Source organism: Corvus cornix, chromosome 28, assembly GCF_000738735.6.
Source record: "Corvus cornix cornix isolate S_Up_H32 chromosome 28, ASM73873v5, whole genome shotgun sequence".
In the NCBI taxonomy this organism is placed as follows: domain Eukaryota; kingdom Metazoa; phylum Chordata; class Aves; order Passeriformes; family Corvidae; genus Corvus; species Corvus cornix.
The window spans coordinates 4,098,508-4,112,939 of record NC_046356.1 but is presented as its reverse complement, the minus strand read 5'-3'; positions in this window follow the sequence as shown (position 1 = coordinate 4,112,939).

Genomic DNA, 14,432 nt, shown 5'->3' with positions numbered 1-14,432 from the left:
GCCACAAAAGCCCTGGACTCCCCAGACAGGTTGGGAATTTCAGTGGCCCCACCTGCAGCAGCAGGGAGTCCTTTCTTTTCTGTGAATTTTATTCCCTCACGCAGCACTGCCTGAATCCCTGGGGCAATCAGCCAAAACCATGCAGGGTTAATGAATTAAAATCATTTCCTCCCAGCTCAGAGGCAGCAGCTCCATCCTGAGGTGTGGAGAGAGCTGTGAACTCTCGGTCTGGGGTGTCCCAGGCAGGGGGACACAACCAGGATGCTCCCACTCCACCATCCCTTCCTCCCTCTCCCTCTCCCTAGCACGGATCGTTCCCTCGGGCTGGGAGCCAAAGCTCATCTCCGGAGGATACATTTTTAGACAGTTTACAGAATCTGGCTTCCTGCTTTTAAAGATCTGGAGCTCTTTTGTTTTCCGTCACCTGGAAGGTAGGTGTGACAGGACTCGGTGTCCCCATGCGACTCTGGGGGGGAACCACCAGCAGGCAAATCCACGGCTTTGGAAGGAGCCAGAAGCCAAACACCCTGAAGGCAGGGAAAAGGATCCCAGCCCTGTTCTGTGATGGGACACAACCTTCCCCCTTGCACGGCAGGAGAGGAGCGCTCCACGAGCAGAGACACAAAGCTGGAATAACAACCACTGGAATAACAACCACTGGAAGGACCCACCAGCGTCACTCTGAGGCTCCCTCCCGGCTGCTGTGACATCCTGGGATGGTCCCGAGGGCCAGCAGCGCTGCTGAGGTGGTGTCAGACCCCAGCGTGTTCCTGCTGGGCTCGTCCTGCCAGGCAAGCCCGGGCCAGGCGTGCCACAAAGCGTGCTCTGTCTCACACACCCTCCCGAGCCGGGCACCTGGGGGGAACCTGCTGCCGGGGCTCGGCTACCTCAGGCCAGGAGTCACAGGGGTTTGGCCCAGGTTTGGCTTCTCTTCCGAACTCCTGGAGAGAGGAGTTTGGGAGGTGACACCGTGCCTGGACTGTCCCCTGTTCGTTCCCTTCTTCAGAACCGCAGCCAGTGGTTTTCCCGCTGGCAGCTTTACAGCAACTGGTGTTTACTGGAGCAATAAAAACAAAAAAGTATTATTTTTGCACAGAAATCCTATCAAACCCTCTGGAAATGTGTCTGCTTAGTGGTGCCAGGAGCTTGGCACTGGGATCTTCAACCTGGAACTCAGAAACCCACCCCAGGCTGGCAAACAGCCCCTGTGGCAGCTCTTTGGGCAAGCCCACCCAGCCCCTGGAACAGAGGAATGCCCCTTTCTGCAGTGGGATCATGGAGCTGTGGGAGTACAAGAAGTGGGACGGCAGCGGTGGCTCTGCGACCGAGGGGACACTGATTGTTGGACATCTTTCCTCAAGCCCCAGCTCAGCAGCAGCTCCCATGACACCAAGGGTTAAACAGGGACTAAAACCAAGGACAACACTTTGGGAGAAAAGTTATCCGGGACCTCGGATCCCAGGGATTGGTGAGAAGGTGCCTGAGCACCTCTGCTCGATGCTGCATGAGGGGTTCCCTTGCCAGGACCCCCGGCACAAGGACGAGCCCTGCGAGGGGCCGGGGCTGCCCTGAGCCACGGAGCTGCATCCTGGCCTTTTGTTCTCCACAGGGAGCGTGCAGGCACTTGGGTGCCAGCCACGAGAGCTTGTGCTGTGCCCGCTTCCTCCCTTGGCACGCAGCGGGGCCGGGCGCCTCTGGCCAATTCTTGGTTGCGTAAACAGCCCGAGTAAGGAAGATAAATGAGGCTGAGTGGCAGGGGAGGCTGCACGGCTGCCAGGCAGCCCTTCCCTGGGAATCAGGGAATGCTGCAGGGCTCCAGGGCCGTGCTCTGGGTCAGAGAGTGCAGCATCCCAGGAGGTGCTTCATGAGATGCCTCAGAGCAGCTCCCTCGAATCACTGACTGCTTGTTTTAAGAGCTTGGGGTTAAAGAGGTTTTTCAGACTGGTAAAGAAATTCAGTCGTGGAGAAACACATAATCCACCTCATCCTGGAGAAGAGGACACTGAGGGAAGATCTCATTGCTGGCTACAACTTCCTCAGGATGAGAAGTGGAGAGGCAGCTCTGATCTCTGCTCTCTGGGAGCAGGGACAGGACCCAGGGAATGGCTGGAGCTGTGTCAGGGAGGGTCAGGTTGGATATCAGGGAAAGGTTCTTCCCCCAGAAGGTGCCAGGGCACTGCCCAGGCTCCCCAGGGAATGGTCCCGGCCCCGAGGCTGCCAGAGCTCCAGGGGCGTTTGGACAGCGCTGCCAGGGATGCCCAGGGTGGGGTTGTTGGGGAGTCTGTGCAAGGCCAGGGCTTGGATCCGTGATCCCCACGGGCCCCTTCCAACTCGGGATATTCTGTGATCCTGTGCCCTCCTTGATCTCACCCTGGCAGTGATGCTGATGCTTCCCACCGATGCAGAGCCTCGAGCGCTGCCCCAGCCCCAGGCTCTGTGTCTGAGCTGCAGCTTCCGAGGGATACAAGAGGTTAAAATTAAACCCCCCCTGCCCTGAGCCCTGCTAATGCCTCTGCAGAAAGGAGCACCCCTGCCAAGAGCTTATCTGAGGCTCTTTGTGAACAAAGTGAACCCTGGAAGGTGGCGAGGCTCAGTGACAGGGAGCAGGGATGCCAGCCAAGATCCCTGCCTCTGGCCACGGGAGAAATTTCCATCTTAGAGAGGAGCCACCCCACTCTGATAACCCCACTGTTCCCAGCACTGGGAAGGGCCTCGGGGGAGCAGGGACCTCATTCCCTGGGAGCTGCCAGTGCCAGCTCACGGCTCTGACTGCACAGATGGAAACCTTGGCTAAAAGGCATCCCAAGGCAGGTGTCCATCCTCCGAGCTCTGCTTTTCTGCGGGCTGCTGCACCTTCTAAACTGGGACAGAAAAGAGCCCTTTTCCCAGCCTTTAACCCCTGCAGGGACACGGTGTCCAGCTCCCGCAGAAACCAGGAATCACCAGACAGATACAATGAGCTTTTCAGCCCTTAAAACCTCCGGAAAAAAAACCCCAAAAAAAAACTTGAATGAGCTGTAGGTCTGATGAAAATGTGGGAAAATCTCTGAGCGGCCGGAATTTCACAGAGGCCCCAGCTCGAACTTTCTGCTTCCCAAATCCTCTCGAGATTGGGAATCGAGAGTGACTCCAACCGAGCACTCTTTCCATCCCAAGGCCCAGCCAGGGCCGATAAAAATCAGCTGGGGCTGAGCAGGGCCCATCTATAGCTCTGTGTTTATTTTTAATCGGGTGGCTCAGAACTGAGTTGGGCCCCAGCAGTTCCCGGAAATTCAATCCACAGATCCCTTCTCTGGAGCTACCGTGCAGCAACTCCGTGACCCTGGAGCCGGAGCCCTCTCTGTGCAGCTGGGACATGGCGTCGGGATTTACTGCCTCTGCAGCTGGAGAACCTGCTGCAGTCCACGGGCAAAAGCTACAGGAAACCCCCTGCCCTTGCCAGGGAAGGGCAGAGAAAACCACACACACGGGGCACAGATACTGGGAAAGGATCACTGGGATGGACTGGAGATGTGAGAGCTGCATCCCAGTGCTCCAGGTGAAGACACAGCCCTTCTGTGAGGTCCAGGTGAGCTCTGAGGTGCTCCCAACTCCACGGGAACTGGAACCCGCTGTCCCAGGGCGGTTTTTCCCTCTGAAATCAGTGCAGGAGACTCGTGACTCGTGTTTGGTGCTGCCTGGGGCACAAGGGAAGGAACAGGTCTGTGTGTTCCTGGAGAGACTCCAACAGAGGGGAGCTGGAGTGAGAAGATCCCAATTAGTCCTGGCAGGCAGCACGAGCGAAACTTCCTCTTATCCTCATGCCCTGCCGTGGGCAGAGCTCTCCTGCTGATCCTCTGGAGTGGCAGCAGGGTTTAAGCTCCATGGAGATGGATCAAATACCTGTCCATGATCCACCCCAGGGGGTGGCTTGGCTATTTCTTACCCCTGCTGCTCTCCATCCCTGGATGCCAGGACGTGCCAGGATGTCCAGTCAGGAAGTTTAAGTGCTCTCGGAGCCTTCAGCCCGTGGGGATGAGAGGGGCAGAAGCAAAGCCCTGGGCAGGTGGGGGTAACCCACAGCTCAGGATTTGGCCAGCCTGGAGATGCTCCCCAAATCTCACAGCAGCTCTTGGAGCAGTGCTTGGCTTTCTCAAAGGATTCGCCATTAGGGATGGATTTATCTTGGATTTTCCTTCCCTTCCTTTGCAAAACCCTGTTTGGACAAGGCACAGCAACATCCTCACTCAGCACAGACAGGGATTACAGCAGCAGATGCTTCTCTGCCTGCACTGGCCGGGGAAATGGCCCTGAAACCTGCACCAGATCCCTGCAAACTCCCAGTGTCCCTGGGAGCAGGGACAGGGCAGGGATTTGCCATTCCCAGCCCCACCACAGCTGGCTCCAGGACAGGGCCCGGGGACACGTGGCCATGCCAGTGCCAGGCCAAGCTTCTCAGTGTGGCAGAGGCCGTGTCCAACCCGCTGTGGTCCAGCTCTCTCTGGCTGAACCTCCTCAGGAAGTGCTGGTGGGATAATGGTTGTGTCTGAAGGCATTATCCAAATTACTCGCTGCACTCTCTGTTTTCCCGGAGCCCCGGCCAGACCCCGGGAATATTTATCCTATTTATCTTGGCTGGGGAGCTCCCGCCCCTCTCGGAGCAGCAGGAGCTCGAAACCGCAGATTTGTTAATAGAAACCAAAGCAGGAACCAGCACTGAGCTCGCAGGCAAAGGGCCCTGCCATCGGTGTCATCTGCCGGGATCTCCGGACCTGCCGCTCCGAGGGCTCAGGGTCTCCGTCACCTCCAGCCCCAGCGCCATTTCCCTGCTCCTGCCTTGCAGAAATGGGAGTGCAGCCAGCCCAGCACACGGAGATCTCCTCTGTGCCCACTCCTGCCCAGGCTCTCCATGCTCTGCTCTCATTTCACAGCAGGACGGTCCCAACAGAGCTCAAATCGCAGCGTGCAAAGTGCCGAACACAACTCCCCACAGGGATTTCGCTCCTAAAAGTCAGCCCAGGCTGATTTTCAGCAGCTCAGACACTGATGTTCCCTTTCTCCTGTGAGGAGACTCTCGAGCCACGTCTCCATGACAGATTTTACACAGCTTTTCCTCATCCTCTTGGACTTCGACCCAGCTGAGACCATCTGGTGTCGATGGCTGCTGCACTGAGGTTCCCATTTCAGCTGAAACAAGATCTGAGCTTTGCTCAGCCCCTACCAAACATCGAGGCTGCAGCACATTGAACAACAAACCAAGGGCAGGACCAGGCTGCACCGTGGGCCCTGAATATGGGGTTTTATCCAGGAGAGTCTTGTGCTGGTCGTGGAGACCACAGGGAGCAAAGTTTGTGGTGGTTTTCTCCACTGAGGGTTGGGCTTTGTCACCCGGCCAAAATCAGGGGCTACTTCATGGAGTCCCAGACTGGTTTGGGTTGGAAGGGATGGTAAAGCCCATCTGGTTCCACTCAGTTATAGGCAGGGACACCTCCCACTGTCCCAGGCTGCTCCAAGCCCCATCCAGCCTGGCCTTGGACACTTCCAGGAATCCAGGGGCAGCCAGAGCTGCTCTGGGAATTCCATCCCAGGGCCTCCCCACCCTCACAGGGAGGAGTTCCATCCCAATATCCCATTTCTCCCTGCCCTCTGGCAGTGGGAAGCCACTTCCCCTTGTCCAACATCCCTTTCCTTAGCTCTGCATTCCCTCACCAGCTCTTCTGCCCTTCTCCCTTACCCAGGAACCACTCGAATCCAACAGATCCACATCCCAGGAGGTTTCTGGAGCAAGCAGCAGCCCAGCTGTTACGTGAGCAGCCAGGTGAGCTGGAGTCAGAGCTTCCTGCAGATCCGTGCATCCAGGGACGATTTCCCAGCAGGGCAAGGATCTAACATTCGTTCCCCAGGAGTGAAGGAGATCTGCCTTGAATTTAAGTGCAATAATCCCAGCCCAAGCACATAAACCACAATTGGAGCTCTGCAGTGAAAGCTCAGCGTGGTTTGAATAATGAATCCCTGAAGGTTTCCCAGTCCAGAACATTCCCAAGCCAGTGCAAAAGGCAGAGGGATCCATGAGAGGGAGGCACTGGGGAAGTGCTGGGGCTGTTTCTCATTTAGAGCCAGGCTGGAATCCCTGCAGAGCAGGGCTGGAACAGGCTCCATCAAATGATCATTTCCCAGGACAGCAGCTGAGATCCTCAGCAGGTGGAGCCCATTGGAATCACGGAATCATTAAGGCTGGAAAAGCCCTCTGAGATCATCAAGTCCAACCATTAACCCAGCACTGCCAAGGCCACCACTAACCCATTCCCCAAGTACCAAACTCCCACTTCTTTTTAACACTTCCAAGGATGGTGCCTCCAAAGCCTTTCCCTGAAGGAATTTTCCTAATATCCAATCTAACCCTCCAGGGAAACCCTCTTTGATTCCAGCCTGTTCCCAGAGCAGGGCCGTGCTGCTGTCCCTGAGGTCAATATTTTTCCCATCAGCCAGGATGAATCTTTCCTCAAATCTCATGTCCTGAGACCTCGTGCCTGGAGTGGAATGGAGGAATTGTATTAGATTTTCAGGAGAAAGGCAACGGGAATGCATGAAGGGAAGCAGAGAGCTCTGCACAGGCAAGCTCAGAGACCCTGCAATGGTCAAACTCAGCTCAGCACCCAGGAAAACACCTCTGGGCTGGCTGAAAAACAGCTCTGTTGGCTTTGTTACCCTCTGAGTTAACTTTTGGATTATATTATCCATGAAAAAATATCCTCCTGCTATGCTGGGGCTCTGTACAAAATGTTTTTCTCCCATGAACTGAACCACCAGAGCAAGGTGAAAGTTTCTCAGTGTGCTGGAGGGGGCCCTGAGATGCTCAGTACCTCGTCCAGAGCATCCCCATCGTGATCCCTGCTGGAAAGTGGCATCCAGGACCTTTGGAGCTGCCTTCTCCCACATATTCCTCACTTCCCAGCAGGGATGGAAGCCGATGCCTGTCACCCTGCAACTCTCACAAGTGAGGTCATTTTGTTTCCTGAGCAAGAGAGTGGTCAAAGCCACCCTCACCCCCACCCTGCAGCAGGTCACAAACACCAATTTAATTAAAATTGTTATTCAAAATGTAAGTCAGAGCTCATATCTGGCACGAAATACTCCAAAGAGAATGTGCAGATCCCAGCCCTGAGCAATGGAATAGGAGCTAATTTCCTTTTAGTCTCTACACACATGTTCACATACATATAAAATGTAAATATACAGATGTAGTCACACATATTCTTACACACAGAGAGCTTCTACAAACCTGATCAGACTCCTCAGATGTCCAAAAGTCATCAGGACAGCGGGAATTCATGAGAAAAAAAACCTCACTTCAGCAATTTTCAGAGCTTCAAGAAGCTCCAAAGGGAAGCCCCTGGTGTTTGCCAGCCCCTCCGGAGAGAAGGGGCGAGGACATCAATCCTCATCCCAATTAGTGCTGGAAAAAACGTCCCAACTGCATTAATGGTGGGGAGCAGCATCTCACAAGTTACGGGTTGTTTCCTCGGCCATAAATCTGTCAGCACCATCCAACGTATCTGGGATGCTTGGTTTTCCTGAGCCGTGCTTAACAGACCTTTTTGTAAGGCCAGACTTGGTTAATCCAAACAGAGGTGTTTTCACTTGCTGCAGACAGGGCTGGGAGCAGATTTCAGCTTCCTAAAGGGGCGTAAGAAAGGAGAAAATCAGCACAGGGTGTAGAGGAGAGGAGGATTAACTCTGTAGAGGCACCACCAGGGTGCTGAGCCCCTTTCCTTCCCCCTGGTGGGCCAGGGATCGAGAGGTGCTGGAGCCAGGGCCTGGGAACACCTCGTGGGGACACGCTGGTGTCAGTGCCACCCTGCCCTCCCCAGTGCCTGCTCCACAAATCCTCTCCCACGCCAGGACAGGGCTGTTTCACACGGTGCAGGGAGCCGGGAGCACGCTCTGCCCCTCAGCTCATTAAGCACATGACATTTCTGGCTGGGAAAAAAAAAAAAAATTAAAAATAATAATTCAGGGCTTGCTCCTAACCTTGGGTGGCTTCACTTTCTGCTTTTGCCATTCTCCTCTTAACGACTCCCAGAGCTGGGATGGCAGGAGAAGGATTGATATCCAGACTGGTTCGTTCAGGGATATTGGGCTGATTTTTTTATTGGAGCCAGGAGTAAAGATTTCTATTTTTCCAAGACTAAGGAAAGCATGTTCAGGCTGATAAATATCTGTCAGCAAAAGCCATTAGCTGATGGAGTGAACTAGAAGGGGAAAATAAAAGACAACAAAGCCCTGCCATTCCCAGCGGAACAGCTCAATGGCCTTTTCTTCCATGCAGGATTTCTAATGGATTTCTTGCAGTGCTTGCTGCAGGTCTGCACACATGGTCTGTTAAATTATGGACATCAGAACTTCTTTTTAATGAACCTCATCCTTAGGAATCACAATTAAGGAGCTTCCCAGCAGCAGTTTCTCCTTTGCTAGCAGTCCTAGCACCAGGACTGGGATCTCCAGCATGAGGAACTGTCAGCATCCTGCCCAGCACAGGTAGTGGGACAGTGCAGGGAGATCTTCTGGGCCAAACATCACAGAAATCCCAGAAATCCTCACTTCCAGCAGTAAGGAATGCACTTGGTGCCTCAGCTTCCTCCTCTGTAAAACAAAAACGATGATAACTCTGTCCCAGGCATCATCCAAGCGATGGAAGCTTTAGCTGCTCCCATGAATTTCAGGGCCAACCTCAAAACTTCCACTCCAAAGTGATCACACACCTCTTGGTGTCAGAGAAAAGCCTCTGAAACATCACCCCAAAATTCTAAGAACTTAAAAAAAAAAAAAAACCCGGTGGGAAAGGCTGTTTGTTATTTCCTCTTTAACCTGGTTGGCTTTCCAGGCAGTGGAGCAGTTTATGGCAGACCAGGGACAGGTGGTGGTTTATCACCCCGAAATAATTGGGGTCAGCAGCGCTGCCACGGGAAACGCCAGCTCCGCCGTCTCTCCTCCCCGCCTGGTTGGCAGCAGTGAAAAACGTGATTTACTGCAGCAGCAGAGGTTTATATCTAATCCTTTCTGTAATCCCTTACTCCAGGAAACTTCAGGATACGGCAGCTGGGAAGCTGGCTCAACCTGAACCTCGGGACTTGCTCGAGAGCAACAGGTTCCAGCAGGATGGATCCTCCACGGGTGTGGATCACGCTCATGCAGGATCACGCCTGGACCTGGATTCTCTACAGGCACCAGGAAGAAGGATGGATGGATGCAAAGCCTGGCTCGGCACCTCCTGCTTCCCTCCCTCCTTCCCAGATGTGGCTGGAGAACCGGCACGGCCCCAGCCATGCCACGTTCCATGAGAAAAGCCAGGATGTCATAAAACCGAGAACTAATTGCCCCCAGATGGCTCATTAAGGCCACATGAAAATTCTTCCAGGGTCAGGAAAGCACTTGTGGAAAGCACCAGGAGGTCACGCTGCCAAGAGTGCCCCGGGGCCACAGCTTGGTGACACCTGAGCACAGAATGGATCCACGAATCACCGGGAGGAGCCTGGAAGCAGGAGCAGCTTCCCAACGAGCAAAGCAGCAGCTCTGTTTCCTTCCTAGCAGGAAACCATTTATTTTCACAGAAAATCACAGCCTTTATGGATGGCTTGGGATATTCCTGCTGACTTGTGCATTGCTGGAAGCACGGCAGGTATTCCAGAGGTCCAGAACCACGCTCCCACTGCCGGCATCTTTCCAACAGCTTAAAATCCCTGCTAATCCTGCTGTCACCAAATCCAGGCCTCTCCATATCCCCCACCCCATGATATTAGGCAGGTTTCACTCCCCCCAAATATTCCTGCTAAACCAGAGGCTGCTGTAACCCCACAGTGACCGATATCCCACAGGACAACGGCCCCAGATCCTGGCCGGGCACAGGAAGCCTTGGAGTTGCTCCTGGAGGCTGCTCCATCTGCAACTCGTCCTGTGCCAGAACGGCAGCAGGAGATAAGGAGTCTCAAAGGTCTCATGGAAAACTCTGACAAGCAGGCTATTTTCAGCTGGCCTGGCTCGCTGCTCCTGCCGGACGCTTCCCTGCTCCTCGTGTGTGCAGGCAGGGGATGAGCCCGACTTGGTGTCTCTGGAGGACAGGAGAGGGGACAGAGCTGTCCCCTTCGAGAGGAGGGGAGTGAGGGCAGCAGCAGTGGGCTCTGATGTCCGTGGGAACATTTGCACCATGGAAAAGGATCCCGAGCCAGTGAGCAGCCGAGCACCGCAGGCTGAGTGGAGCTCCAGGTTCCCACTGCAATGACCAGCAGGAAAGACTTCAAATGGTGCAGTGTCCTGGGCTCCATCTGCAGAATGATTTCAGTTCAGATGCTTTGCCTGGGGAAGGGGAGGAGGAGGACTGAGCCATGGGCAGGAAAAGTGCAGCGGTGAGGAAATTTCAGCTCAGGAAAATTAAACTCTGGGTGTTCCTCTCCGGAGGGCCTGAGCTCACCCTGCCCACACTGTGCCTCAGGGGCAGAGCTGTTCTCACGCAGACCAAGTGGCACCAGGCTCCACCATTTGCTCTGTCTCGACCCAAAGCATCTCACATCCTCATCCCACATCCTCATCCCACTTGTTTTCTCTGCTCATTGTTTCTGTCCACTTGCTCTCCAACTGCTTCAGTCCCCCCTGGCTCATGAACATCGGCGTCACTTCTCTTGCTGGGGCATAAAATGTGGCTTGAAAATTCAGTTCAATAAAAACAACTAAAAAAAAAAAATTATATTAAAAACCCCACCCTGGTCCAGGAGCTCCTGGAGGGGAATGGAGCTGGGATGCAGCCAGCACTTGCTCCTCACCACACCCCTGGCGAGATGGGAATCGGGGCATTTGTGCTTTAGGCCTATTTTGGGAAGAGCCAAAGGGAAACCATGACCAAGGCTGATATGGAGAAGTGGACCCAAAGCAAGCTGATGGCATTTACTCGGTACCAGGGAGATAAGCCCAGTGCCAGCACGTGCCAAGCCAGCACCTCCACAGCTCCCAGAGCAGGTGGGAACGCTCTGAGCACCGGGGTGCCCGCACCAGGAATATCCTGGGAATTGTGCAGGTGACAGGGACCTTCCTCAAGGCTGTGCTGAGCTTGGGAGGCTCATGAGAGGGGCTGACTCCAGGGAAAGGAGTTTTGAAGGGATGAGAAAGAGAAGGATTTGCGACTGAGGCACTGCAGTGTCTGGGAACAGGATTCCTGGGATATGGGAACTATGCAGCAGACAGCTGGGGACAGGGACTGTGATTCATCCTGGATACTCTGGAAGCAGGGAAAGGGCACAGGGAGCCAAGGCGGTTAAGTAGGGATATAAGAAGGAGAATAAGCAATGGGCCTAAGGCTTTATGAACTATAAACACTGCGATGGAGGAGCTTTGTATTCAAAATAAGCAAAGGCAAATTAAAGGAGGGAATTAGGGGAAGGGAAAGACAGAAGCGAGGAGAGAGAGAGAATGAGCAGAGATCTGTGCCCAGGGCCAGGTGAAGAGAAAGTTCTTCCCAGGTTTTTTCTAGGAAGGAGAAGCCCGAGAAAGCGTGTGGAGAAATGAGAGAAGGAGGGCAGAGGTGGTGTCAGAAAAGAGGGGTCCCCAGGAGAGTCCTGGGTGCTCTTCAGAGCTCCCAGGCAGAAGGGGAAGAGCTGGTTTAAAGGAAAACTGGGACCAAGCAGCCAACTTGAGCAGCTGGATCTTCACTCCTGGCTGGAAAGCTGCCATGCCACACGGAATTACTCGGTGTCCACATGCACCACAGAGCCATCACCACGCTGATCCCAGCAGGCTTGGGGGAAGGATGGAAATCCCCTTCCCATGGCTGGCAGCCTCAGGAATCCAGACAGAGCAAGACAGAGAGCAGCCCTGCAAGGGGGGAAGGACCCTCCAGGCCTCTCCTGCTCCCGAGGATGGGCCCATTTTTGTGTCAGTGCCTGTGCCATGAGTAAAATTCCCAAAACCACACCAATGGCAGTGGATGGTTCTGTGCCCAACAGCGACACTTCCTCCGTGCCCCCAGGAAGACAACGAGGTTGCCTCCAAACCCTACCCCGAGCACATCCTCCCCTTCTGCATACAAGGATCAGGAACAAGAAGGATGCATTCAGGGAAAAGGTCACTCTGCTGGGATTGCTCCAGGTGCAGAAAAGCCTGCTCCCACAAGACCTGTTTTCCACTCCCTTGGCATCCTCAGCGGCTCAGACAAGTTTCCAAACTTTGCATCCTGATTTCCAGACCAAACAACAGTGGCCCATTCCCCTCTTTCCTCCAGCTCCATCCTGAGCCCTCTGACAGTGCCCAACATGTCCCACACATGCTGTTCACCTCAGGGAGGGGGACAGCACCGAGAGGCTCCTTCAGGTGCAGGAGGCACCGGCGAGTCCTCGTGAAGCCTGGGAAAGTTTCATCCAGCCGAGATATTCATCGGCACCACAGCGAGGAGCTGAGTCAGGACAAGTGATGGATGTGCAGGAAGCCAAGTGTCAGATGCCTCCACATGTGCTTGATTTTCACCCAACCCAATAGGTTCCATGACCGCTGTGACACATTCCCGTGTCCCTGAGCTCCCATTCCAGGGCAGCCTCCTTCCCCCCAGGCCTGGCTCCATCCAATTACTCCTCCCTGCAAGCTCTCCGTGATGGATCTGTATTGATCCACCCCAGCTCCACGGTTTCTATCTCCATTTATCAGGCCTGCACTTCTCTTAATCCCATCTCAGCCCTCCCCAAAGTAATGAGATAAGAGGCAGGCTGGAAAGGCCGATAAAAAGGAACTGAACAAATCCATTAATGCTGTTTCTGTGCCAGGAATTACAAATCCCAGCCCTTGGTAATTAGGGCTCTGCCAGCCAGAGTCCCAGCACAGCAAGGCCAGAGAGGAAAGTCAGGCTCACTAAAATGTATCCTGAGAAAAAAGGCAATACCTGGAGCAGCAGGACATTTTGGATCATTTGCCAGGTGTGGCACTGAGGTGCTGTTTGGGGACAGGGGTGGGACAAAGTGCTCAAATCAATGCAGATACAGCCTAAACCAGTGTGACCAGCAGCTAGCCCTGCCCTCTGGCACTGGGAAGCCATTCCCTGTGTCCTGTCCCTCCATCCCCTGTCCCCAGTCCCTCTGCAGCTCTCCTGGAGCCCCTTTAGGCCCTGCAAGGGGCTCTGAGCTCTCCCTGGAGCCTTCTCCTCTCCAGGTGAACACCCCCAGCTCTCCCAGCCTGGCTCCAGAGGGGCTCCAGCCCTGCAGCAGCTCCGGGGCCTCCTCTGGACTCTCTCCAGCAGCGGCAGCTCTGCAGGTGGGGTCTCACCTGAGTGGGCAGAATCCCCCCCTCCCCTGCTGCCCACATTGTGGGATCGGCCCAGAACACCACTGGCTTCTCCAGATCTCTCATATAAAACCCCAAACCAACCCAGCAAACCCCAAATCACAGGAAAAAGTCAAATTCAGGACATTTTGTCGAGGTACTAAACCAGAGAGTGAGGAACAACTGACCAGGATAACGGGGACACGTTTTGATTGTGACCTCTGGAAAAAACTTCCCTTGTATAAATGGAGATTAATGGACATTTCAAAAGACAGTTGCTTTAGCTTAACCCCTCCCCTCCATGTTTTCCTTGGGATGGGACCTAAGGGATGCATCACCAATGTAAAAACTAACAAATACTAATAAAATAAATAAATCGAGACACTCATCCAACCAACACCCTCCCTGGAACAGATTCAGATTCTATTTCAATTGACATCTTCTAAAAAACAAAGCCTTTCTCAGGAAAAATAAACCACGGCCACTTCAGAGAAAAACAGGGGAAGAATTGCCCAGGATCTCCCAGTTTCTGGGAGGCAGAGGCAGGAAACCAGGTCAGGAGCAGAGCACTGAGCAGAGTCAGTCAGTGAGTACCCGATTTCACCTAAATCCAGGGATTTTCTGCTTTTTGAGCAGACTTTTTGGACTCCTGATGTTTGTTGGGATTTTCCAACCCACTCTGGAGCCAGCCCCAGCCCTGGGCATGGGGCTGTTGGTCCTTCTCCCTCCTGGAAGTGATGACAAGGTGCTCAGTCTTCCTCACAACTCCCACTTGAGCTGTCCAAAGGCTCGTTAGGAAATGGCCCTAATTAAGTTTGATGGATGGGGACTGGGGATTATTCCTAATCTCCCTGCAGCAGCCAGACCAGAAAGGATATTTCACACAAGAATTCAACTGCAACTGCACAGCACGTGCGTAGCCTGACTCCACAGACCCAGAACCTGTTCCCAAGGTTTCAAATCCCGAGGAAAAAGCCATGGAATGAGCAGAGTTTGGATTCTGACCCCATGGATAGCCCCTCCCTGGAGTCAGCCTTGCTATCAGGTGGTTTGTTGGATCAAAAGAATTGGGTTTATAAAGGTACAAAACAGGCCTCAATCACAAAACTGAGTCCAAAATTTAAAGTCCAGTGAACATTAAGGATTTTCCCCTTCAA